Source organism: Rhinoderma darwinii (assembly GCF_050947455.1).
Source record: "Rhinoderma darwinii isolate aRhiDar2 chromosome 5 unlocalized genomic scaffold, aRhiDar2.hap1 SUPER_5_unloc_19, whole genome shotgun sequence".
NCBI classification, from domain to species: Eukaryota; Metazoa; Chordata; class Amphibia; order Anura; family Rhinodermatidae; genus Rhinoderma; species Rhinoderma darwinii.
The window spans coordinates 336716-362756 of record NW_027461775.1 but is presented as its reverse complement, the minus strand read 5'-3'; the positions used below and the strand labels follow the sequence as shown (position 1 = coordinate 362756).

Genomic DNA, 26041 nt, shown 5'->3' with positions numbered 1-26041 from the left:
GTAACAAATCCAAATTGCTGCTCTCTTTGTAGGCAAGCAAGGCTTTGTTGCAACTGCAATTCTTACTTCTTCTTGAAATGTAGGGACGACAGTACATTCCATCACATCCATCTAGTGTACACAGGTAGGTCCATTGTGGCGGGCAGGCGAGCGGGCGGGCTGCTTTATTGGCTGTTTGCTGTTCCCCTACTCCACTCCACTATTTGACTGTTGTGCTGCATCAATCAATCAATCAATCAATCAATCAATCAATCAATCAATCAATCAATCAATCAATCAGTGGCTGGCTCAGGTGCAGCTCTTTAACTTACCTAAAAGGGAGGGCGGAGAGAAGACAAGGAAGGTGAATGAGGTGTTCCAATGTGAAATGCCGGAAACACAGAAACACAGACGACACACAACAAGAGGTGGCAATCTATTCATTAATTGCATTTAATCAATGAGCTCATTATCACTCATGCATTGTCCAACAGGTGTTGAAATAATGGGATTAAAAGGGGAGATCCCTTCAGAAAGACAGAAACAATAGCAAAGACAAAAAACACTTTTGGAATCTGCTTTTAGTCAACACATAAGGAAAGGGTGCACCGGTCCTGGAAATACTGCAATACCAGGTCAATGCGTGGAGTGGACAGAGCAAGCTCTATTTCCATCTCCCTGTTCTAAAAATCCATTTAATATATGGTCCCCAGATAGGGGACGTATCAGATATTAAACTGATAAGAACAGATACTACACTTGATCTTAGCCAAAAGGCCGAGAAGCGATAACCCGAACGGGCCGCGCGTTGCCCGAGCCTGCCCGATACTGCTGTTCAGCCCTTGCAGCGATTCAGCCTACTTCTAGGCAATTCCATGGGGCCCTGCAGGCTCACACACTCACAGCTACACGGGAGGTGAATAAAGGCCGGAGAGGAAGCCAGACAGGATTTGCTTCTTTTGCTTGCACCACAATGCAGTGCTGAAAGAGGAGGAATCTACATAAAAACGCCTTCCTGGCAACGCCCAAATTCCCTGCTGCCATGCAGATAAACACTGGCAGCGGCAGCAAGTGCATGCCCACAGCCACCCCTTGTTCCTTCACACCTTGTATCAGCTGTAATCCAGTCCAGTCCAGTGCTGCCTGCTGAGCAGCACTGACCAACACTGCCTGGGCCCAGGCTTTTATCTCTGAGGCCCCATTATGATGTCAGAAAGCTGGCTCTGGAATCCTGAGGGCTCCACTATGACACGTGCAAAGTTCCGTCTGAACTTTATATAAGACGGTGAGGCTCAGTCAGTCACTCAGTGTTGCCTGAGAGGGCAACACTGCAACAGCCGGCCGCCAGGCTGTCTTTTTTTTGCACAGCTAGTTGCCTCCAGGAGGCCACAAGAGGGAGACAAGGGACTGCAAAATGGAAAATAGGCATCCACCAACTTTACAGACAACTTCTCCTTGCTCCTACAACCTCCATCCTTGCACAGTTTGTTATTCTTCTAGGTAACATAGTAACAAATCCAAATTGCTGCTCTCTTTGTAGGCAAGCAAGGCTTTGTTGCAACTGCAATTCTTACTTCTTCTTGAAATGTAGGGACGACAGTACATTCCATCACATCCATCTAGTGCCATTGTGGCGGGCAGGCGAGCGGGCGGGCTGCTTTATTGGCTGTTTGCTGTTCCCCTACTCCACTCCACTATTTGACTGTTGTGCTGCATCAATCAATCAATCAATCAATCAATCAATCAATCAATCAATCAATCAATCAGTGGCTGGCTCAGGTGCAGCTCTTTAACTTACCTAAAAGGGAGGGCGGAGAGAAGACAAGGAAGGTGAATGAGGTGTTCCAATGTGAAATGCCGGAAACACAGAAACACAGACGACACACAACAAGAGGTGGCAATCTATTCATTAATTGCATTTAATCAATGAGCTCATTATCACTCATGCATTGTCCAACAGGTGTTGAAATAATGGGATTAAAAGGGGAGATCCCTTCAGAAAGACAGAAACAATAGCAAAGACAAAAAACACTTTTGGAATCTGCTTTTAGTCAACACATAAGGAAAGGGTGCACCGGTCCTGGAAATACTGCAATACCAGGTCAATGCGTGGAGTGGACAGAGCAAGCTCTATTTCCATCTCCCTGTTCTAAAAATCCATTTAATATATGGTCCCCAGATAGGGGACGTATCAGATATTAAACTGATAAGAACAGATACTACACTTGATCTTAGCCAAAAGGCCGAGAAGCGATAACCCGAACGGGCCGCGCGTTGCCCGAGCCTGCCCGATACTGCTGTTCAGCCCTTGCAGCGATTCAGCCTACTTCTAGGCAATTCCATGGGGCCCTGCAGGCTCACACACTCACAGCTACACGGGAGGTGAATAAAGGCCGGAGAGGAAGCCAGACAGGATTTGCTTCTTTTGCTTGCACCACAATGCAGTGCTGAAAGAGGAGGAATCTACATAAAAACGCCTTCCTGGCAACGCCCAAATGCCCTGCTGCCATGCAGATAAACACTGGCAGCGGCAGCAAGTGCATGCCCACAGCCACCCCTTGTTCCTTCACACCTTGTATCAGCTGTAATCCAGTCCAGTCCAGTGCTGCCTGCTGAGCAGCACTGACCAACACTGCCTGGGCCCAGGCTTTTATCTCTGAGGCCCCATTATGATGTCAGAAAGCTGGCTCTGGAATCCTGAGGGCTCCACTATGACACGTGCAAAGTTCCGTCTGAACTTTATATAAGACGGTGAGGCTCAGTCAGTCACTCAGTGTTGCCTGAGAGGGCAACACTGCAACAGCCGGCCGCCAGGCTGTCTTTTTTTTGCACAGCTAGTTGCCTCCAGGAGGCCACAAGAGGGAGACAAGGGACTGCAAAATGGAAAATAGGCATCCACCAACTTTACAGACAACTTCTCCTTGCTCCTACAACCTCCATCCTTGCACAGTTTGTTATTCTTCTAGGTAACATAGTAACAAATCCAAATTGCTGCTCTCTTTGTAGGCAAGCAAGGCTTTGTTGCAACTGCAATTCTTACTTCTTCTTGAAATGTAGGGACGACAGTACATTCCATCACATCCATCTAGTGTACACAGGTAGGTCCATTGTGGCGGGCAGGCGAGCGGGCGGGCTGCTTTATTGGCTGTTTGCTGTTCCCCTACTCCACTCCACTATTTGACTGTTGTGCTGCAATCAATCAATCAATCAATCAATCAATCAATCAATCAATCAATCAATCAATCAATCAATCAGTGGCTGGCTCAGGTGCAGCTCTTTAACTTACCTAAAAGGGAGGGCAGAGAGAAGACAAGGAAGGTGAATGAGGTGTTCCAATGTGAAATGCCGGAAACACAGAAACACAGACGACACACAACAAGAGGTGGCAATCTATTCATTAATTGCATTTAATCAATGAGCTCATTATCACTCATGCATTGTCCAACAGGTGTTGAAATAATGGGATTAAAAGGGGAGATCCCTTCAGAAAGACAGAAACAATAGCAAAGACAAAAAACACTTTTGGAATCTGCTTTTAGTCAACACATAAGGAAAGGGTGCACCGGTCCTGGAAATACTGCAATACCAGGTCAATGCGTGGAGTGGACAGAGCAAGCTCTATTTCCATCTCCCTGTTCTAAAAATCCATTTAATATATGGTCCCCAGATAGGGGACGTATCAGATATTAAACTGATAAGAACAGATACTACACTTGATCTTAGCCAAAAGGCCGAGAAGCGATAACCCGAACGGGCCGCGCGTTGCCCGAGCCTGCCCGATACTGCTGTTCAGCCCTTGCAGCGATTCAGCCTACTTCTAGGCAATTCCATGGGGCCCTGCAGGCTCACACACTCACAGCTACACGGGAGGTGAATAAAGGCCGGAGAGGAAGCCAGACAGGATTTGCTTCTTTTGCTTGCACCACAATGCAGTGCTGAAAGAGGAGGAATCTACATAAAAACGCCTTCCTGGCAACGCCCAAATGCCCTGCTGCCATGCAGATAAACACTGGCAGCGGCAGCAAGTGCATGCCCACAGCCACCCCTTGTTCCTTCACACCTTGTATCAGCTGTAATCCAGTCCAGTCCAGTGCTGCCTGCTGAGCAGCACTGACCAACACTGCCTGGGCCCAGGCTTTTATCTCTGAGGCCCCATTATGATGTCAGAAAGCTGGCTCTGGAATCCTGAGGGCTCCACTATGACACGTGCAAAGTTCCGTCTGAACTTTATATAAGACGGTGAGGCTCAGTCAGTCACTCAGTGTTGCCTGAGAGGGCAACACTGCAACAGCCGGCCGCCAGGCTGTCTTTTTTTTGCACAGCTAGTTGCCTCCAGGAGGCCACAAGAGGGAGACAAGGGACTGCAAAATGGAAAATAGGCATCCACCAACTTTACAGACAACTTCTCCTTGCTCCTACAACCTCCATCCTTGCACAGTTTGTTATTCTTCTAGGTAACATAGTAACAAATCCAAATTGCTGCTCTCTTTGTAGGCAAGCAAGGCTTTGTTGCAACTGCAATTCTTACTTCTTCTTGAAATGTAGGGACGACAGTACATTCCATCACATCCATCTAGTGTACACAGGTAGGTCCATTGTGGCGGGCAGGCGAGCGGGCGGGCTGCTTTATTGGCTGTTTGCTGTTCCCCTACTCCACTCCACTATTTGACTGTTGTGCTGCATCAATCAATCAATCAATCAATCAATCAATCAATCAATCAATCAATCAATCAGTGGCTGGCTCAGGTGCAGCTCTTTAACTTACCTAAAAGGGAGGGCGGAGAGAAGACAAGGAAGGTGAATGAGGTGTTCCAATGTGAAATGCCGGAAACACAGAAACACAGACGACACACAACAAGAGGTGGCAATCTATTCATTAATTGCATTTAATCAATGAGCTCATTATCACTCATGCATTGTCCAACAGGTGTTGAAATAATGGGATTAAAAGGGGAGATCCCTTCAGAAAGACAGAAACAATAGCAAAGACAAAAAACACTTTTGGAATCTGCTTTTAGTCAACACATAAGGAAAGGGTGCACCGGTCCTGGAAATACTGCAATACCAGGTCAATGCGTGGAGTGGACAGAGCAAGCTCTATTTCCATCTCCCTGTTCTAAAAATCCATTTAATATATGGTCCCCAGATAGGGGACGTATCAGATATTAAACTGATAAGAACAGATACTACACTTGATCTTAGCCAAAAGGCCGAGAAGCGATAACCCGAACGGGCCGCGCGTTGCCCGAGCCTGCCCGATACTGCTGTTCAGCCCTTGCAGCGATTCAGCCTACTTCTAGGCAATTCCATGGGGCCCTGCAGGCTCACACACTCACAGCTACACGGGAGGTGAATAAAGGCCGGAGAGGAAGCCAGACAGGATTTGCTTCTTTTGCTTGCACCACAATGCAGTGCTGAAAGAGGAGGAATCTACATAAAAACGCCTTCCTGGCAACGCCCAAATGCCCTGCTGCCATGCAGATAAACACTGGCAGCGGCAGCAAGTGCATGCCCACAGCCACCCCTTGTTCCTTCACACCTTGTATCAGCTGTAATCCAGTCCAGTCCAGTGCTGCCTGCTGAGCAGCACTGACCAACACTGCCTGGGCCCAGGCTTTTATCTCTGAGGCCCCATTATGATGTCAGAAAGCTGGCTCTGGAATCCTGAGGGCTCCACTATGACACGTGCAAAGTTCCGTCTGAACTTTATATAAGACGGTGAGGCTCAGTCAGTCACTCAGTGTTGCCTGAGAGGGCAACACTGCAACAGCCGGCCGCCAGGCTGTCTTTTTTTTGCACAGCTAGTTGCCTCCAGGAGGCCACAAGAGGGAGACAAGGGACTGCAAAATGGAAAATAGGCATCCACCAACTTTACAGACAACTTCTCCTTGCTCCTACAACCTCCATCCTTGCACAGTTTGTTATTCTTCTAGGTAACATAGTAACAAATCCAAATTGCTGCTCTCTTTGTAGGCAAGCAAGGCTTTGTTGCAACTGCAATTCTTACTTCTTCTTGAAATGTAGGGACGACAGTACATTCCATCACATCCATCTAGTGTACACAGGTAGGTCCATTGTGGCGGGCAGGCGAGCGGGCGGGCTGCTTTATTGGCTGTTTGCTGTTCCCCTACTCCACTCCACTATTTGACTGTTGTGCTGCATCAATCAATCAATCAATCAATCAATCAATCAATCAATCAATCAATCAGTGGCTGGCTCAGGTGCAGCTCTTTAACTTACCTAAAAGGGAGGGCGGAGAGAAGACAAGGAAGGTGAATGAGGTGTTCCAATGTGAAATGCCGGAAACACAGAAACACAGACGACACACAACAAGAGGTGGCAATCTATTCATTAATTGCATTTAATCAATGAGCTCATTATCACTCATGCATTGTCCAACAGGTGTTGAAATAATGGGATTAAAAGGGGAGATCCCTTCAGAAAGACAGAAACAATAGCAAAGACAAAAAACACTTTTGGAATCTGCTTTTAGTCAACACATAAGGAAAGGGTGCACCGGTCCTGGAAATACTGCAATACCAGGTCAATGCGTGGAGTGGACAGAGCAAGCTCTATTTCCATCTCCCTGTTCTAAAAATCCATTTAATATATGGTCCCCAGATAGGGGACGTATCAGATATTAAACTGATAAGAACAGATACTACACTTGATCTTAGCCAAAAGGCCGAGAAGCGATAACCCGAACGGGCCGCGCGTTGCCCGAGCCTGCCCGATACTGCTGTTCAGCCCTTGCAGCGATTCAGCCTACTTCTAGGCAATTCCATGGGGCCCTGCAGGCTCACACACTCACAGCTACACGGGAGGTGAATAAAGGCCGGAGAGGAAGCCAGACAGGATTTGCTTCTTTTGCTTGCACCACAATGCAGTGCTGAAAGAGGAGGAATCTACATAAAAACGCCTTCCTGGCAACGCCCAAATGCCCTGCTGCCATGCAGATAAACACTGGCAGCGGCAGCAAGTGCATGCCCACAGCCACCCCTTGTTCCTTCACACCTTGTATCAGCTGTAATCCAGTCCAGTCCAGTGCTGCCTGCTGAGCAGCACTGACCAACACTGCCTGGGCCCAGGCTTTTATCTCTGAGGCCCCATTATGATGTCAGAAAGCTGGCTCTGGAATCCTGAGGGCTCCACTATGACACGTGCAAAGTTCCGTCTGAACTTTATATAAGACGGTGAGGCTCAGTCAGTCACTCAGTGTTGCCTGAGAGGGCAACACTGCAACAGCCGGCCGCCAGGCTGTCTTTTTTTTGCACAGCTAGTTGCCTCCAGGAGGCCACAAGAGGGAGACAAGGGACTGCAAAATGGAAAATAGGCATCCACCAACTTTACAGACAACTTCTCCTTGCTCCTACAACCTCCATCCTTGCACAGTTTGTTATTCTTCTAGGTAACATAGTAACAAATCCAAATTGCTGCTCTCTTTGTAGGCAAGCAAGGCTTTGTTGCAACTGCAATTCTTACTTCTTCTTGAAATGTAGGGACGACAGTACATTCCATCACATCCATCTAGTGTACACAGGTAGGTCCATTGTGGCGGGCAGGCGAGCGGGCGGGCTGCTTTATTGGCTGTTTGCTGTTCCCCTACTCCACTCCACTATTTGACTGTTGTGCTGCATCAATCAATCAATCAATCAATCAATCAATCAATCAATCAATCAGTGGCTGGCTCAGGTGCAGCTCTTTAACTTACCTAAAAGGGAGGGCGGAGAGAAGACAAGGAAGGTGAATGAGGTGTTCCAATGTGAAATGCCGGAAACACAGAAACACAGACGACACACAACAAGAGGTGGCAATCTATTCATTAATTGCATTTAATCAATGAGCTCATTATCACTCATGCATTGTCCAACAGGTGTTGAAATAATGGGATTAAAAGGGGAGATCCCTTCAGAAAGACAGAAACAATAGCAAAGACAAAAAACACTTTTGGAATCTGCTTTTAGTCAACACATAAGGAAAGGGTGCACCGGTCCTGGAAATACTGCAATACCAGGTCAATGCGTGGAGTGGACAGAGCAAGCTCTATTTCCATCTCCCTGTTCTAAAAATCCATTTAATATATGGTCCCCAGATAGGGGACGTATCAGATATTAAACTGATAAGAACAGATACTACACTTGATCTTAGCCAAAAGGCCGAGAAGCGATAACCCGAACGGGCCGCGCGTTGCCCGAGCCTGCCCGATACTGCTGTTCAGCCCTTGCAGCGATTCAGCCTGCTTCTAGGCAATTCCATGGGGCCCTGCAGGCTCACACACTCACAGCTACACGGGAGGTGAATAAAGGCCGGAGAGGAAGCCAGACAGGATTTGCTTCTTTTGCTTGCACCACAATGCAGTGCTGAAAGAGGAGGAATCTACATAAAAACGCCTTCCTGGCAACGCCCAAATGCCCTGCTGCCATGCAGATAAACACTGGCAGCGGCAGCAAGTGCATGCCCACAGCCACCCCTTGTTCCTTCACACCTTGTATCAGCTGTAATCCAGTCCAGTCCAGTGCTGCCTGCTGAGCAGCACTGACCAACACTGCCTGGGCCCAGGCTTTTATCTCTGAGGCCCCATTATGATGTCAGAAAGCTGGCTCTGGAATCCTGAGGGCTCCACTATGACACGTGCAAAGTTCCGTCTGAACTTTATATAAGACGGTGAGGCTCAGTCAGTCACTCAGTGTTGCCTGAGAGGGCAACACTGCAACAGCCGGCCGCCAGGCTGTCTTTTTTTTGCACAGCTAGTTGCCTCCAGGAGGCCACAAGAGGGAGACAAGGGACTGCAAAATGGAAAATAGGCATCCACACATTTTACAGACAACTTCTCCTTGCTCCTACAACCTCCATCCTTGCACAGTTTGTTATTCTTCTAGGTAACATAGTAACAAATCCAAATTGCTGCTCTCTTTGTAGGCAAGCAAGGCTTTGTTGCAACTGCAATTCTTACTTCTTCTTGAAATGTAGGGACGACAGTACATTCCATCACATCCATCTAGTGTACACAGGTAGGTCCATTGTGGCGGGCAGGCGAGCGGGCGGGCTGCTTTATTGGCTGTTTGCTGTTCCCCTACTCCACTCCACTATTTGACTGTTGTGCTGCATCAATCAATCAATCAATCAATCAATCAATCAATCAATCAATCAATCAATCAATCAATCAATCAATCAATCAGTGGCTGGCTCAGGTGCAGCTCTTTAACTTACCTAAAAGGGAGGGCGGAGAGAAGACAAGGAAGGTGAATGAGGTGTTCCAATGTGAAATGCCGGAAACACAGAAACACAGACGACACACAACAAGAGGTGTCAATCTATTCATTAATTGCATTTAATCAATGAGCTCATTATCACTCATGCATTGTCCAACAGGTGTTGAAATAATGGGATTAAAAGGGGAGATCCCTTCAGAAAGACAGAAACAATAGCAAAGACAAAAAACACTTTTGGAATCTGCTTTTAGTCAACACATAAGGAAAGGGTGCACCGGTCCTGGAAATACTGCAATACCAGGTCAATGCGTGGAGTGGACAGAGCAAGCTCTATTTCCATCTCCCTGTTCTAAAAATCCATTTAATATATGGTCCCCAGATAGGGGACGTATCAGATATTAAACTGATAAGAACAGATACTACACTTGATCTTAGCCAAAAGGCCGAGAAGCGATAACCCGAACGGGCCGCGCGTTGCCCGAGCCTGCCCGATACTGCTGTTCAGCCCTTGCAGCGATTCAGCCTACTTCTAGGCAATTCCATGGGGCCCTGCAGGCTCACACACTCACAGCTACACAGGAGGTGAATAAAGGCCGGAGAGGAAGCCAGACAGGATTTGCTTCTTTTGCTTGCACCACAATGCAGTGCTGAAAGAGGAGGAATCTACATAAAAACGCCTTCCTGGCAACGCCCAAATGCCCTGCTGCCATGCAGATAAACACTGGCAGCGGCAGCAAGTGCATGCCCACAGCCACCCCTTGTTCCTTCACACCTTGTATCAGCTGTAATCCAGTCCAGTCCAGTGCTGCCTGCTGAGCAGCACTGACCAACACTGCCTGGGCCCAGGCTTTTATCTCTGAGGCCCCATTATGATGTCAGAAAGCTGGCTCTGGAATCCTGAGGGCTCCACTATGACACGTGCAAAGTTCCGTCTGAACTTTATATAAGACGGTGAGGCTCAGTCAGTCACTCAGTGTTGCCTGAGAGGGCAACACTGCAACAGCCGGCCGCCAGGCTGTCTTTTTTTTGCACAGCTAGTTGCCTCCAGGAGGCCACAAGAGGGAGACAAGGGACTGCAAAATGGAAAATAGGCATCCACCAACTTTACAGACAACTTCTCCTTGCTCCTACAACCTCCATCCTTGCACAGTTTGTTATTCTTCTAGGTAACATAGTAACAAATCCAAATTGCTGCTCTCTTTGTAGGCAAGCAAGGCTTTGTTGCAACTGCAATTCTTACTTCTTCTTGAAATGTAGGGACGACAGTACATTCCATCACATCCATCTAGTGTACACAGGTAGGTCCATTGTGGCGGGCAGGCGAGCGGGCGGGCTGCTTTATTGGCTGTTTGCTGTTCCCCTACTCCACTCCACTATTTGACTGTTGTGCTGCATCAATCAATCAATCAATCAATCAATCAATCAATCAATCAATCAGTGGCTGGCTCAGGTGCAGCTCTTTAACTTACCTAAAAGGGAGGGCGGAGAGAAGACAAGGAAGGTGAATGAGGTGTTCCAATGTGAAATGCCGGAAACACAGAAACACAGACGACACACAACAAGAGGTGGCAATCTATTCATTAATTGCATTTAATCAATGAGCTCATTATCACTCATGCATTGTCCAACAGGTGTTGAAATAATGGGATTAAAAGGGGAGATCCCTTCAGAAAGACAGAAACAATAGCAAAGACAAAAAACACTTTTGGAATCTGCTTTTAGTCAACACATAAGGAAAGGGTGCACCGGTCCTGGAAATACTGCAATACCAGGTCAATGCGTGGAGTGGACAGAGCAAGCTCTATTTCCATCTCCCTGTTCTAAAAATCCATTTAATATATGGTCCCCAGATAGGGGACGTATCAGATATTAAACTGATAAGAACAGATACTACACTTGATCTTAGCCAAAAGGCCGAGAAGCGATAACCCGAACGGGCCGCGCGTTGCCCGAGCCTGCCCGATACTGCTGTTCAGCCCTTGCAGCGATTCAGCCTACTTCTAGGCAATTCCATGGGGCCCTGCAGGCTCACACACTCACAGCTACACGGGAGGTGAATAAAGGCCGGAGAGGAAGCCAGACAGGATTTGCTTCTTTTGCTTGCACCACAATGCAGTGCTGAAAGAGGAGGAATCTACATAAAAACGCCTTCCTGGCAACGCCCAAATGCCCTGCTGCCATGCAGATAAACACTGGCAGCGGCAGCAAGTGCATGCCCACAGCCACCCCTTGTTCCTTCACACCTTGTATCAGCTGTAATCCAGTCCAGTCCAGTGCTGCCTGCTGAGCAGCACTGACCAACACTGCCTGGGCCCAGGCTTTTATCTCTGAGGCCCCATTATGATGTCAGAAAGCTGGCTCTGGAATCCTGAGGGCTCCACTATGACACGTGCAAAGTTCCGTCTGAACTTTATATAAGACGGTGAGGCTCAGTCAGTCACTCAGTGTTGCCTGAGAGGGCAACACTGCAACAGCCGGCCGCCAGGCTGTCTTTTTTTTGCACAGCTAGTTGCCTCCAGGAGGCCACAAGAGGGAGACAAGGGACTGCAAAATGGAAAATAGGCATCCACCAACTTTACAGACAACTTCTCCTTGCTCCTACAACCTCCATCCTTGCACAGTTTGTTATTCTTCTAGGTAACATAGTAACAAATCCAAATTGCTGCTCTCTTTGTAGGCAAGCAAGGCTTTGTTGCAACTGCAATTCTTACTTCTTCTTGAAATGTAGGGACGACAGTACATTCCATCACATCCATCTAGTGTACACAGGTAGGTCCATTGTGGCGGGCAGGCGAGCGGGCGGGCTGCTTTATTGGCTGTTTGCTGTTCCCCTACTCCACTCCACTATTTGACTGTTGTGCTGCATCAATCAATCAATCAATCAATCAATCAATCAATCAATCAATCAGTGGCTGGCTCAGGTGCAGCTCTTTAACTTACCTAAAAGGGAGGGCGGAGAGAAGACAAGGAAGGTGAATGAGGTGTTCCAATGTGAAATGCCGGAAACACAGAAACACAGACGACACACAACAAGAGGTGGCAATCTATTCATTAATTGCATTTAATCAATGAGCTCATTATCACTCATGCATTGTCCAACAGGTGTTGAAATAATGGGATTAAAAGGGGAGATCCCTTCAGAAAGACAGAAACAATAGCAAAGACAAAAAACACTTTTGGAATCTGCTTTTAGTCAACACATAAGGAAAGGGTGCACCGGTCCTGGAAATACTGCAATACCAGGTCAATGCGTGGAGTGGACAGAGCAAGCTCTATTTCCATCTCCCTGTTCTAAAAATCCATTTAATATATGGTCCCCAGATAGGGGACGTATCAGATATTAAACTGATAAGAACAGATACTACACTTGATCTTAGCCAAAAGGCCGAGAAGCGATAACCCGAACGGGCCGCGCGTTGCCCGAGCCTGCCCGATACTGCTGTTCAGCCCTTGCAGCGATTCAGCCTACTTCTAGGCAATTCCATGGGGCCCTGCAGGCTCACACACTCACAGCTACACGGGAGGTGAATAAAGGCCGGAGAGGAAGCCAGACAGGATTTGCTTCTTTTGCTTGCACCACAATGCAGTGCTGAAAGAGGAGGAATCTACATAAAAACGCCTTCCTGGCAACGCCCAAATGCCCTGCTGCCATGCAGATAAACACTGGCAGCGGCAGCAAGTGCATGCCCACAGCCACCCCTTGTTCCTTCACACCTTGTATCAGCTGTAATCCAGTCCAGTCCAGTGCTGCCTGCTGAGCAGCACTGACCAACACTGCCTGGGCCCAGGCTTTTATCTCTGAGGCCCCATTATGATGTCAGAAAGCTGGCTCTGGAATCCTGAGGGCTCCACTATGACACGTGCAAAGTTCCGTCTGAACTTTATATAAGACGGTGAGGCTCAGTCAGTCACTCAGTGTTGCCTGAGAGGGCAACACTGCAACAGCCGGCCGCCAGGCTGTCTTTTTTTTGCACAGCTAGTTGCCTCCAGGAGGCCACAAGAGGGAGACAAGGGACTGCAAAATGGAAAATAGGCATCCACCAACTTTACAGACAACTTCTCCTTGCTCCTACAACCTCCATCCTTGCACAGTTTGTTATTCTTCTAGGTAACATAGTAACAAATCCAAATTGCTGCTCTCTTTGTAGGCAAGCAAGGCTTTGTTGCAACTGCAATTCTTACTTCTTCTTGAAATGTAGGGACGACAGTACATTCCATCACATCCATCTAGTGTACACAGGTAGGTCCATTGTGGCGGGCAGGCGAGCGGGCGGGCTGCTTTATTGGCTGTTTGCTGTTCCCCTACTCCACTCCACTATTTGACTGTTGTGCTGCATCAATCAATCAATCAATCAATCAATCAATCAATCAATCAATCAATCAATCAATCAGTGGCTGGCTCAGGTGCAGCTCTTTAACTTACCTAAAAGGGAGGGCGGAGAGAAGACAAGGAAGGTGAATGAGGTGTTCCAATGTGAAATGCCGGAAACACAGAAACACAGACGACACACAACAAGAGGTGGCAATCTATTCATTAATTGCATTTAATCAATGAGCTCATTATCACTCATGCATTGTCCAACAGGTGTTGAAATAATGGGATTAAAAGGGGAGATCCCTTCAGAAAGACAGAAACAATAGCAAAGACAAAAAACACTTTTGGAATCTGCTTTTAGTCAACACATAAGGAAAGGGTGCACCGGTCCTGGAAATACTGCAATACCAGGTCAATGCGTGGAGTGGACAGAGCAAGCTCTATTTCCATCTCCCTGTTCTAAAAATCCATTTAATATATGGTCCCCAGATAGGGGACGTATCAGATATTAAACTGATAAGAACAGATACTACACTTGATCTTAGCCAAAAGGCCGAGAAGCGATAACCCGAACGGGCCGCGCGTTGCCCGAGCCTGCCCGATACTGCTGTTCAGCCCTTGCAGCGATTCAGCCTACTTCTAGGCAATTCCATGGGGCCCTGCAGGCTCACACACTCACAGCTACACGGGAGGTGAATAAAGGCCGGAGAGGAAGCCAGACAGGATTTGCTTCTTTTGCTTGCACCACAATGCAGTGCTGAAAGAGGAGGAATCTACATAAAAACGCCTTCCTGGCAACGCCCAAATGCCCTGCTGCCATGCAGATAAACACTGGCAGCGGCAGCAAGTGCATGCCCACAGCCACCCCTTGTTCCTTCACACCTTGTATCAGCTGTAATCCAGTCCAGTCCAGTGCTGCCTGCTGAGCAGCACTGACCAACACTGCCTGGGCCCAGGCTTTTATCTCTGAGGCCCCATTATGATGTCAGAAAGCTGGCTCTGGAATCCTGAGGGCTCCACTATGACACGTGCAAAGTTCCGTCTGAACTTTATATAAGACGGTGAGGCTCAGTCAGTCACTCAGTGTTGCCTGAGAGGGCAACACTGCAACAGCCGGCCGCCAGGCTGTCTTTTTTTTGCACAGCTAGTTGCCTCCAGGAGGCCACAAGAGGGAGACAAGGGACTGCAAAATGGAAAATAGGCATCCACCAACTTTACAGACAACTTCTCCTTGCTCCTACAACCTCCATCCTTGCACAGTTTGTTATTCTTCTAGGTAACATAGTAACAAATCCAAATTGCTGCTCTCTTTGTAGGCAAGCAAGGCTTTGTTGCAACTGCAATTCTTACTTCTTCTTGAAATGTAGGGACGACAGTACATTCCATCACATCCATCTAGTGTACACAGGTAGGTCCATTGTGGCGGGCAGGCGAGCGGGCGGGCTGCTTTATTGGCTGTTTGCTGTTCCCCTACTCCACTCCACTATTTGACTGTTGTGCTGCATCAATCAATCAATCAATCAATCAATCAATCAATCAATCAATCAGTGGCTGGCTCAGGTGCAGCTCTTTAACTTACCTAAAAGGGAGGGCGGAGAGAAGACAAGGAAGGTGAATGAGGTGTTCCAATGTGAAATGCCGGAAACACAGAAACACAGACGACACACAACAAGAGGTGGCAATCTATTCATTAATTGCATTTAATCAATGAGCTCATTATCACTCATGCATTGTCCAACAGGTGTTGAAATAATGGGATTAAAAGGGGAGATCCCTTCAGAAAGACAGAAACAATAGCAAAGACAAAAAACACTTTTGGAATCTGCTTTTAGTCAACACATAAGGAAAGGGTGCACCGGTCCTGGAAATACTGCAATACCAGGTCAATGCGTGGAGTGGACAGAGCAAGCTCTATTTCCATCTCCCTGTTCTAAAAATCCATTTAATATATGGTCCCCAGATAGGGGACGTATCAGATATTAAACTGATAAGAACAGATACTACACTTGATCTTAGCCAAAAGGCCGAGAAGCGATAACCCGAACGGGCCGCGCGTTGCCCGAGCCTGCCCGATACTGCTGTTCAGCCCTTGCAGCGATTCAGCCTACTTCTAGGCAATTCCATGGGGCCCTGCAGGCTCACACACTCACAGCTACACGGGAGGTGAATAAAGGCCGGAGAGGAAGCCAGACAGGATTTGCTTCTTTTGCTTGCACCACAATGCAGTGCTGAAAGAGGAGGAATCTACATAAAAACGCCTTCCTGGCAACGCCCAAATGCCCTGCTGCCATGCAGATAAACACTGGCAGCGGCAGCAAGTGCATGCCCACAGCCACCCCTTGTTCCTTCACACCTTGTATCAGCTGTAATCCAGTCCAGTCCAGTGCTGCCTGCTGAGCAGCACTGACCAACACTGCCTGGGCCCAGGCTTTTATCTCTGAGGCCCCATTATGATGTCAGAAAGCTGGCTCTGGAATCCTGAGGGCTCCACTATGACACGTGCAAAGTTCCGTCTGAACTTTATATAAGACGGTGAGGCTCAGTCAGTCACTCAGTGTTGCCTGAGAGGGCAACACTGCAACAGCCGGCCGCCAGGCTGTCTTTTTTTTGCACAGCTAGTTGCCTCCAGGAGGCCACAAGAGGGAGACAAGGGACTGCAAAATGGAAAATAGGCATCCACCAACTTTACAGACAACTTCTCCTTGCTCCTACAACCTCCATCCTTGCACAGTTTGTTATTCTTCTAGGTAACATAGTAACAAATCCAAATTGCTGCTCTCTTTGTAGGCAAGCAAGGCTTTGTTGCAACTGCAATTCTTACTTCTTCTTGAAATGTAGGGACGACAGTACATTCCATCACATCCATCTAGTGTACACAGGTAGGTCCATTGTGGCGGGCAGGCGAGCGGGCGGGCTGCTTTATTGGCTGTTTGCTGTTCCCCTACTCCACTCCACTATTTGACTGTTGTGCTGCATCAATCAATCAATCAATCAATCAATCAATCAATCAATCAATCAATCAATCAATCAATCAGTGGCTGGCTCAGGTGCAGCTCTTTAACTTACCTAAAAGGGAGGGCGGAGAGAAGACAAGGAAGGTGAATGAGGTGTTCCAATGTGAAATGCCGGAAACACAGAAACACAGACGACACACAACAAGAGGTGGCAATCTATTCATTAATTGCATTTAATCAATGAGCTCATTATCACTCATGCATTGTCCAACAGGTGTTGAAATAATGGGATTAAAAGGGGAGATCCCTTCAGAAAGACAGAAACAATAGCAAAGACAAAAAACACTTTTGGAATCTGCTTTTAGTCAACACATAAGGAAAGGGTGCACCGGTCCTGGAAATACTGCAATACCAGGTCAATGCGTGGAGTGGACAGAGCAAGCTCTATTTCCATCTCCCTGTTCTAAAAATCCATTTAATATATGGTCCCCAGATAGGGGACGTATCAGATATTAAACTGATAAGAACAGATACTACACTTGATCTTAGCCAAAAGGCCGAGAAGCGATAACCCGAACGGGCCGCGCGTTGCCCGAGCCTGCCCGATACTGCTGTTCAGCCCTTGCAGCGATTCAGCCTACTTCTAGGCAATTCCATGGGGCCCTGCAGGCTCACACACTCACAGCTACACGGGAGGTGAATAAAGGCCGGAGAGGAAGCCAGACAGGATTTGCTTCTTTTGCTTGCACCACAATGCAGTGCTGAAAGAGGAGGAATCTACATAAAAACGCCTTCCTGGCAACGCCCAAATGCCCTGCTGCCATGCAGATAAACACTGGCAGCGGCAGCAAGTGCATGCCCACAGCCACCCCTTGTTCCTTCACACCTTGTATCAGCTGTAATCCAGTCCAGTCCAGTGCTGCCTGCTGAGCAGCACTGACCAACACTGCCTGGGCCCAGGCTTTTATCTCTGAGGCCCCATTATGATGTCAGAAAGCTGGCTCTGGAATCCTGAGGGCTCCACTATGACACGTGCAAAGTTCCGTCTGAACTTTATATAAGACGGTGAGGCTCAGTCAGTCACTCAGTGTTGCCTGAGAGGGCAACACTGCAACAGCCGGCCGCCAGGCTGTCTTTTTTTTGCACAGCTAGTTGCCTCCAGGAGGCCACAAGAGGGAGACAAGGGACTGCAAAATGGAAAATAGGCATCCACCAACTTTACAGACAACTTCTCCTTGCTCCTACAACCTCCATCCTTGCACAGTTTGTTATTCTTCTAGGTAACATAGTAACAAATCCAAATTGCTGCTCTCTTTGTAGGCAAGCAAGGCTTTGTTGCAACTGCAATTCTTACTTCTTCTTGAAATGTAGGGACGACAGTACATTCCATCACATCCATCTAGTGTACACAGGTAGGTCCATTGTGGCGGGCAGGCGAGCGGGCGGGCTGCTTTATTGGCTGTTTGCTGTTCCCCTACTCCACTCCACTATTTGACTGTTGTGCTGCATCAATCAATCAATCAATCAATCAATCAATCAATCAATCAATCAATCAATCAATCAATCAATCAGTGGCTGGCTCAGGTGCAGCTCTTTAACTTACCTAAAAGGGAGGGCGGAGAGAAGACAAGGAAGGTGAATGAGGTGTTCCAATGTGAAATGCCGGAAACACAGAAACACAGACGACACACAACAAGAGGTGGCAATCTATTCATTAATTGCATTTAATCAATGAGCTCATTATCACTCATGCATTGTCCAACAGGTGTTGAAATAATGGGATTAAAAGGGGAGATCCCTTCAGAAAGACAGAAACAATAGCAAAGACAAAAAACACTTTTGGAATCTGCTTTTAGTCAACACATAAGGAAAGGGTGCACCGGTCCTGGAAATACTGCAATACCAGGTCAATGCGTGGAGTGGACAGAGCAAGCTCTATTTCCATCTCCCTGTTCTAAAAATCCATTTAATATATGGTCCCCAGATAGGGGACGTATCAGATATTAAACTGATAAGAACAGATACTACACTTGATCTTAGCCAAAAGGCCGAGAAGCGATAACCCGAACGGGCCGCGCGTTGCCCGAGCCTGCCCGATACTGCTGTTCAGCCCTTGCAGCGATTCAGCCTACTTCTAGGCAATTCCATGGGGCCCTGCAGGCTCACACACTCACAGCTACACGGGAGGTGAATAAAGGCCGGAGAGGAAGCCAGACAGGATTTGCTTCTTTTGCTTGCACCACAATGCAGTGCTGAAAGAGGAGGAATCTACATAAAAACGCCTTCCTGGCAACGCCCAAATGCCCTGCTGCCATGCAGATAAACACTGGCAGCGGCAGCAAGTGCATGCCCACAGCCACCCCTTGTTCCTTCACACCTTGTATCAGCTGTAATCCAGTCCAGTCCAGTGCTGCCTGCTGAGCAGCACTGACCAACACTGCCTGGGCCCAGGCTTTTATCTCTGAGGCCCCATTATGATGTCAGAAAGCTGGCTCTGGAATCCTGAGGGCTCCACTATGACACGTGCAAAGTTCCGTCTGAACTTTATATAAGACGGTGAGGCTCAGTCAGTCACTCAGTGTTGCCTGAGAGGGCAACACTGCAACAGCCGGCCGCCAGGCTGTCTTTTTTTTGCACAGCTAGTTGCCTCCAGGAGGCCACAAGAGGGAGACAAGGGACTGCAAAATGGAAAATAGGCATCCACCAACTTTACAGACAACTTCTCCTTGCTCCTACAACCTCCATCCTTGCACAGTTTGTTATTCTTCTAGGTAACATAGTAACAAATCCAAATTGCTGCTCTCTTTGTAGGCAAGCAAGGCTTTGTTGCAACTGCAATTCTTACTTCTTCTTGAAATGTAGGGACGACAGTACATTCCATCACATCCATCTAGTGTACACAGGTAGGTCCATTGTGGCGGGCAGGCGAGCGGGCGGGCTGCTTTATTGGCTGTTTGCTGTTCCCCTACTCCACTCCACTATTTGACTGTTGTGCTGCATCAATCAATCAATCAATCAATCAATCAATCAATCAGTGGCTGGCTCAGGTGCAGCTCTTTAACTTACCTAAAAGGGAGGGCGGAGAGAAGACAAGGAAGGTGAATGAGGTGTTCCAATGTGAAATGCCGGAAACACAGAAACACAGACGACACACAACAAGAGGTGGCAATCTATTCATTAATTGCATTTAATCAATGAGCTCATTATCACTCATGCATTGTCCAACAGGTGTTGAAATAATGGGATTAAAAGGGGAGATCCCTTCAGAAAGACAGAAACAATAGCAAAGACAAAAAACACTTTTGGAATCTGCTTTTAGTCAACACATAAGGAAAGGGTGCACCGGTCCTGGAAATACTGCAATACCAGGTCAATGCGTGGAGTGGACAGAGCAAGCTCTATTTCCATCTCCCTGTTCTAAAAATCCATTTAATATATGGTCCCCAGATAGGGGACGTATCAGATATTAAACTGATAAGAACAGATACTACACTTGATCTTAGCCAAAAGGCCGAGAAGCGATAACCCGAACGGGCCGCGCGTTGCCCGAGCCTGCCCGATACTGCTGTTCAGCCCTTGCAGCGATTCAGCCTACTTCTAGGCAATTCCATGGGGCCCTGCAGGCTCACACACTCACAGCTACACGGGAGGTGAATAAAGGCCGGAGAGGAAGCCAGACAGGATTTGCTTCTTTTGCTTGCACCACAATGCAGTGCTGAAAGAGGAGGAATCTACATAAAAACGCCTTCCTGGCAACGCCCAAATGCCCTGCTGCCATGCAGATAAACACTGGCAGCGGCAGCAAGTGCATGCCCACAGCCACCCCTTGTTCCTTCACACCTTGTATCAGCTGTAATCCAGTCCAGTCCAGTGCTGCCTGCTGAGCAGCACTGACCAACACTGCCTGGACCCAGGCTTTTATCTCTGAGGCCCCATTATGATGTCAGAAAGCTGGCTCTGGAATCCTGAGGGCTCCACTATGACACGTGCAAAGTTCCGTCTGAACTTTATATAAGACGGTGAGGCTCAGTCAGTCACTCAGTGTTGCCTGAGAGGGCAACACTGCAACAGCCGGCCGCCAGGCTGTCTTTTTTTTGCACAGCTAGTTGCCTCCAGGAGGCCACAAGAGGGAGACAAGGGACTGCAAAATGGAAAATAGGCATCCACCAACTTTACAGACAACTTCTCCTTGCTCCTACAACCTCCATCCTTGCACAGTTTGTTATTCTTCTAGGTAACATAGTAACAAATCCAAATTGCTGCTCTCTTTGTAGGCAAGCAAGGCTTTGTTGCAACTGCAATTCTTACTTCTTCTTGAAATGTAGGGACGACAGTACATTCCATCACATCCATCTAGTGTACACAGGTAGGTCCATTGTGGCGGGCAGGCGAGCGGGCGGGCTGCTTTATTGGCTGTTTGCTGTTCCCCTACTCCACTCCACTATTTGACTGTTGTGCTGCATCAATCAATCAATCAATCAATCAATCAATCAATCAATCAATCAATCAATCAATCAATCAGTGGCTGGCTCAGGTGCAGCTCTTTAACTTACCTAAAAGGGAGGGCGGAGAGAAGACAAGGAAGGTGAATGAGGTGTTCCAATGTGAAATGCCGGAAACACAGAAACACAGACGACACACAACAAGAGGTGGCAATCTATTCATTAATTGCATTTAATCAATGAGCTCATTATCACTCATGCATTGTCCAACAGGTGTTGAAATAATGGGATTAAAAGGGGAGATCCCTTCAGAAAGACAGAAACAATAGCAAAGACAAAAAACACTTTTGGAATCTGCTTTTAGTCAACACATAAGGAAAGGGTGCACCGGTCCTGGAAATACTGCAATACCAGGTCAATGCGTGGAGTGGACAGAGCAAGCTCTATTTCCATCTCCCTGTTCTAAAAATCCATTTAATATATGGTCCCCAGATAGGGGACGTATCAGATATTAAACTGATAAGAACAGATACTACACTTGATCTTAGCCAAAAGGCCGAGAAGCGATAACCCGAACGGGCCGCGCGTTGCCCGAGCCTGCCCGATACTGCTGTTCAGCCCTTGCAGCGATTCAGCCTACTTCTAGGCAATTCCATGGGGCCCTGCAGGCTCACACACTCACAGCTACACGGGAGGTGAATAAAGGCCGGAGAGGAAGCCAGACAGGATTTGCTTCTTTTGCTTGCACCACAATGCAGTGCTGAAAGAGGAGGAATCTACATAAAAACGCCTTCCTGGCAACGCCCAAATGCCCTGCTGCCATGCAGATAAACACTGGCAGCGGCAGCAAGTGCATGCCCACAGCCACCCCTTGTTCCTTCACACCTTGTATCAGCTGTAATCCAGTCCAGTCCAGTGCTGCCTGCTGAGCAGCACTGACCAACACTGCCTGGGCCCAGGCTTTTATCTCTGAGGCCCCATTATGATGTCAGAAAGCTGGCTCTGGAATCCTGAGGGCTCCACTATGACACGTGCAAAGTTCCGTCTGAACTTTATATAAGACGGTGAGGCTCAGTCAGTCACTCAGTGTTGCCTGAGAGGGCAACACTGCAACAGCCGGCCGCCAGGCTGTCTTTTTTTTGCACAGCTAGTTGCCTCCAGGAGGCCACAAGAGGGAGACAAGGGACTGCAAAATGGAAAATAGGCATCCACCAACTTTACAGACAACTTCTCCTTGCTCCTACAACCTCCATCCTTGCACAGTTTGTTATTCTTCTAGGTAACATAGTAACAAATCCAAATTGCTGCTCTCTTTGTAGGCAAGCAAGGCTTTGTTGCAACTGCAATTCTTACTTCTTCTTGAAATGTAGGGACGACAGTACATTCCATCACATCCATCTAGTGTACACAGGTAGGTCCATTGTGGCGGGCAGGCGAGCGGGCGGGCTGCTTTATTGGCTGTTTGCTGTTCCCCTACTCCACTCCACTATTTGACTGTTGTGCTGCATCAATCAATCAATCAATCAATCAATCAATCAATCAATCAATCAATCAATCAATCAATCAGTGGCTGGCTCAGGTGCAGCTCTTTAACTTACCTAAAAGGGAGGGCGGAGAGAAGACAAGGAAGGTGAATGAGGTGTTCCAATGTGAAATGCCGGAAACACAGAAACACAGACGACACACAACAAGAGGTGGCAATCTATTCATTAATTGCATTTAATCAATGAGCTCATTATCACTCATGCATTGTCCAACAGGTGTTGAAATAATGGGATTAAAAGGGGAGATCCCTTCAGAAAGACAGAAACAATAGCAAAGACAAAAAACACTTTTGGAATCTGCTTTTAGTCAACACATAAGGAAAGGGTGCACCGGTCCTGGAAATACTGCAATACCAGGTCAATGCGTGGAGTGGACAGAGCAAGCTCTATTTCCATCTCCCTGTTCTAAAAATCCATTTAATATATGGTCCCCAGATAGGGGACGTATCAGATATTAAACTGATAAGAACAGATACTACACTTGATCTTAGCCAAAAGGCCGAGAAGTGATAACCCGAACGGGCCGCGCGTTGCCCGAGCCTGCCCGATACTGCTGTTCAGCCCTTGCAGCGATTCAGCCTACTTCTAGGCAATTCCATGGGGCCCTGCAGGCTCACACACTCACAGCTACACGGGAGGTGAATAAAGGCCGGAGAGGAAGCCAGACAGGATTTGCTTCTTTTGCTTGCACCACAATGCAGTGCTGAAAGAGGAGGAATCTACATAAAAACGCCTTCCTGGCAACGCCCAAATGCCCTGCTGCCATGCAGATAAACACTGGCAGCGGCAGCAAGTGCATGCCCACAGCCACCCCTTGTTCCTTCACACCTTGTATCAGCTGTAATCCAGTCCAGTCCAGTGCTGCCTGCTGAGCAGCACTGACCAACACTGCCTGGGCCCAGGCTTTTATCTCTGAGGCCCCATTATGATGTCAGAAAGCTGGCTCTGGAATCCTGAGGGCTCCACTATGACACGTGCAAAGTTCCGTCTGAACTTTATATAAGACGGTGAGGCTCAGTCAGTCACTCAGTGTTGCCTGAGAGGGCAACACTGCAACAGCCGGCCGCCAGGCTGTCTTTTTTTTGCACAGCTAGTTGCCTCCAGGAGGCCACAAGAGGGAGACAAGGGACTGCAAAATGGAAAATAGGCATCCACCAACTTTACAGACAACTTCTCCTTGCTCCTACAACCTCCATCCTTGCACAGTTTGTTATTCTTCTAGGTAACATAGTAACAAATCCAAATTGCTGCTCTCTTTGTAGGCAAGCAAGGCTTTGTTGCAACTGCAATTCTTACTTCTTCTTGAAATGTAGGGACGACAGTACATTCCATCACATCCATCTAGTGTACACAGGTAGGTCCATTGTGGCGGGCAGGCGAGCGGGCGGGCTGCTTTATTGGCTGTTTGCTGTTCCCCTACTCCACTCCACTATTTGACTGTTGTGCTGCATCAATCAATCAATCAATCAATCAATCAATCAATCAATCAGTGGCTGGCTCAGGTGCAGCTCTTTAACTTACCTAAAAGGGAGGGCGGAGAGAAGACAAGGAAGGTGAATGAGGTGTTCCAATGTGAAATGCCGGAAACACAGAAACACAGACGACACACAACAAGAGGTGGCAATCTATTCATTAATTGCATTTAATCAATGAGCTCATTATCACTCATGCATTGTCCAACAGGTGTTGAAATAATGGGATTAAAAGGGGAGATCCCTTCAGAAAGACAGAAACAATAGCAAAGACAAAAAACACTTTTGGAATCTGCTTTTAGTCAACACATAAGGAAAGGGTGCACCGGTCCTGGAAATACTGCAATACCAGGTCAATGCGTGGAGTGGACAGAGCAAGCTCTATTTCCATCTCCCTGTTCTAAAAATCCATTTAATATATGGTCCCCAGATAGGGGACGTATCAGATATTAAACTGATAAGAACAGACACTACACTTGATCTTAGCCAAAAGGCCGAGAAGCGATAACCCGAACGGGCCGCGCGTTGCCCGAGCCTGCCCGACAGGGCCGCCATCAGGGGGGTATTAGGGGTAGTGGTGTGAGGGGCCCGGCCAAACCTAATTGAAAGGGGGGCCCGGCAACTGCCTCGACATTCTTTTGGTAGGAAAAAACGGGCCCCTGCAATGGGGCCCGTTTTTTTCACCAAAAGAATGTCGTGAGCTGCTGCTGCTGCTGCGGGCCCCCTCCCCTCATCATGGGGGGCCGTCAAACCGTCCGCCCGCGCGCGCGCGCGCACCCGATCGCGCGCACAATGAAACTCCCGCGCGTGAGCACCCGCGAGCGCGCATCCACGAACGCCCGCACTGGAGACCGCCCGCGCGCGCACCCGCGATCGACCGCGCGCGAACCCGCGACCGGCCGCCCGCGCACCCGCGAACGAAGCGCGCGCAGCCGCGGACCCACATGGACAAAACTTACCTGGAGCCTGGCTGGAGGTGAAGGACTGGACGTCTGGACCGAAGACCTCCCCTGGAAGACATCGCCGGAAGAGGACTGGAGTGGGAGCAGCTCTTCTGACAGTGAGTAAATTATCTCAAAGTGTGGTTTATGTATGGCCCTGTTCACACAGTATTTTGCAGGCAAAAAAAAATCTGCCTCAAAATTCCTTAAAGAATTTTGAGGCAGATTTTGCCCTGCCCACACTATCTTGCCGCGTTTTTTTGCTGCGTTTTTTGCTCGCGGCGATTGAGGACAGCAGACAAAAAACGCAGCGAAAAATGCATTTTCTGCCTCCCATTGATTTCGATGGCAGGTCAGAGGCGGAACCGCGGCAAGAAAGGACGTGCTGCTTTTTCTTTTTTCCGCGACTGGCTCCCATTGATTTCAGATTAAATCAATGGGAGGCGGTTTTGGAAGTTGTTTGGTGCTGATTCTGACGCAGTGTCCGAGTCAATATCAAGGCCCAAAAACTCTGCGAACTGGGCCTTATTGTTAGGGCTTATTCAGACGAACGTGTAATACGTCCGTGCAACGCGCGTGATTTTCACGCGCCTCGCACGGACCTATGTTACTCTATGGTGCCGTGCGGACTGTCAGTGATTTTCACGCAGCGTGTGTCCGCTGCGTAAAACTCACGACATGTCCTATATTGGTGCATTGTTCGCGCATCACGCACCCATTGAAGTCAATGGGTGCGTGAAAATCCCGCCCACCACTTCCGCAGCAGTATAAACTATGAATGAAAACAGAAAAGCACCACGTGCTACAAACATACAAACAGAGTGTCATAATGATGGCGGCTGCGCGAAAATCACGCAGCCGCGCATCATACGCTGCTGACACACGGAGCTGTTATGGAACTTTTGCATGTGCAAAACGCCACGTTTTTTTGCGCGTGCAAAAAGCACACGCTTGTGTAAATCCGGCCTTAGGGTAGGAACACACTAGGCATGAACACTGCGGATTTTATGCAACACATTTTATTGTGGAAAATCCGCAGCGTATTACAGTCGCAGCCGAGTGGATGAGATTTTAACAAATCTCATCCACACGCTGCAAAAAAAATGGACCTGCCGTGTGGCTTTGGCTTTTTAAGTCGCATGTCAATTTATTCTGTGGAATCGCCGCTCCTCTGTTGCGGAA

At 48.0% G+C, this 26041-nt stretch overlaps 17 non-coding genes across 17 annotated transcripts; all 17 read right to left on the bottom strand.

The window, feature by feature from the left end:
• Positions 1-577: 577 nt before the first annotated feature.
• Positions 578-768, bottom strand: LOC142686926 (U2 spliceosomal RNA). The gene has a single exon (XR_012856220.1). It is a non-coding gene; the product is annotated as a U2 spliceosomal RNA (small nuclear RNA).
• A 1275-nt stretch (positions 769-2043) lies between these two features.
• On the bottom strand, positions 2044-2234 carry LOC142686925 (U2 spliceosomal RNA). The gene has a single exon (XR_012856219.1). It is a non-coding gene; the product is annotated as a U2 spliceosomal RNA (small nuclear RNA).
• Positions 2235-3531: 1297 nt separating this feature from the next.
• On the bottom strand, positions 3532-3722 carry LOC142686924 (U2 spliceosomal RNA). Its single transcript, XR_012856218.1, has one exon. It is a non-coding gene; the product is annotated as a U2 spliceosomal RNA (small nuclear RNA).
• A 1288-nt stretch (positions 3723-5010) lies between these two features.
• LOC142686923 (U2 spliceosomal RNA) lies at positions 5011-5201 on the bottom strand. The gene has a single exon (XR_012856217.1). It is a non-coding gene; the product is annotated as a U2 spliceosomal RNA (small nuclear RNA).
• Positions 5202-6485: 1284 nt separating this feature from the next.
• On the bottom strand, positions 6486-6676 carry LOC142686922 (U2 spliceosomal RNA). Its single transcript, XR_012856216.1, has one exon. It is a non-coding gene; the product is annotated as a U2 spliceosomal RNA (small nuclear RNA).
• Positions 6677-7956: 1280 nt separating this feature from the next.
• LOC142686921 (U2 spliceosomal RNA) lies at positions 7957-8147 on the bottom strand. Its single transcript, XR_012856215.1, has one exon. It is a non-coding gene; the product is annotated as a U2 spliceosomal RNA (small nuclear RNA).
• Positions 8148-9455: 1308 nt separating this feature from the next.
• LOC142686920 (U2 spliceosomal RNA) lies at positions 9456-9646 on the bottom strand. Its single transcript, XR_012856214.1, has one exon. It is a non-coding gene; the product is annotated as a U2 spliceosomal RNA (small nuclear RNA).
• Positions 9647-10926: 1280 nt separating this feature from the next.
• On the bottom strand, positions 10927-11117 carry LOC142686918 (U2 spliceosomal RNA). The gene has a single exon (XR_012856213.1). It is a non-coding gene; the product is annotated as a U2 spliceosomal RNA (small nuclear RNA).
• Positions 11118-12397: 1280 nt separating this feature from the next.
• On the bottom strand, positions 12398-12588 carry LOC142686917 (U2 spliceosomal RNA). Its single transcript, XR_012856212.1, has one exon. It is a non-coding gene; the product is annotated as a U2 spliceosomal RNA (small nuclear RNA).
• A 1292-nt stretch (positions 12589-13880) lies between these two features.
• Positions 13881-14071, bottom strand: LOC142686915 (U2 spliceosomal RNA). The gene has a single exon (XR_012856210.1). It is a non-coding gene; the product is annotated as a U2 spliceosomal RNA (small nuclear RNA).
• Positions 14072-15351: 1280 nt separating this feature from the next.
• Positions 15352-15542, bottom strand: LOC142686914 (U2 spliceosomal RNA). The gene has a single exon (XR_012856209.1). It is a non-coding gene; the product is annotated as a U2 spliceosomal RNA (small nuclear RNA).
• Positions 15543-16838: 1296 nt separating this feature from the next.
• LOC142686913 (U2 spliceosomal RNA) lies at positions 16839-17029 on the bottom strand. Its single transcript, XR_012856208.1, has one exon. It is a non-coding gene; the product is annotated as a U2 spliceosomal RNA (small nuclear RNA).
• Positions 17030-18329: 1300 nt separating this feature from the next.
• On the bottom strand, positions 18330-18520 carry LOC142686912 (U2 spliceosomal RNA). Its single transcript, XR_012856207.1, has one exon. It is a non-coding gene; the product is annotated as a U2 spliceosomal RNA (small nuclear RNA).
• Positions 18521-19792: 1272 nt separating this feature from the next.
• Positions 19793-19983, bottom strand: LOC142686911 (U2 spliceosomal RNA). The gene has a single exon (XR_012856206.1). It is a non-coding gene; the product is annotated as a U2 spliceosomal RNA (small nuclear RNA).
• A 1296-nt stretch (positions 19984-21279) lies between these two features.
• On the bottom strand, positions 21280-21470 carry LOC142686910 (U2 spliceosomal RNA). The gene has a single exon (XR_012856205.1). It is a non-coding gene; the product is annotated as a U2 spliceosomal RNA (small nuclear RNA).
• Positions 21471-22766: 1296 nt separating this feature from the next.
• On the bottom strand, positions 22767-22957 carry LOC142687113 (U2 spliceosomal RNA). Its single transcript, XR_012856390.1, has one exon. It is a non-coding gene; the product is annotated as a U2 spliceosomal RNA (small nuclear RNA).
• Positions 22958-24233: 1276 nt separating this feature from the next.
• On the bottom strand, positions 24234-24424 carry LOC142687138 (U2 spliceosomal RNA). Its single transcript, XR_012856413.1, has one exon. It is a non-coding gene; the product is annotated as a U2 spliceosomal RNA (small nuclear RNA).
• Between the last annotated feature and the right edge of the window lie 1617 nt (positions 24425-26041).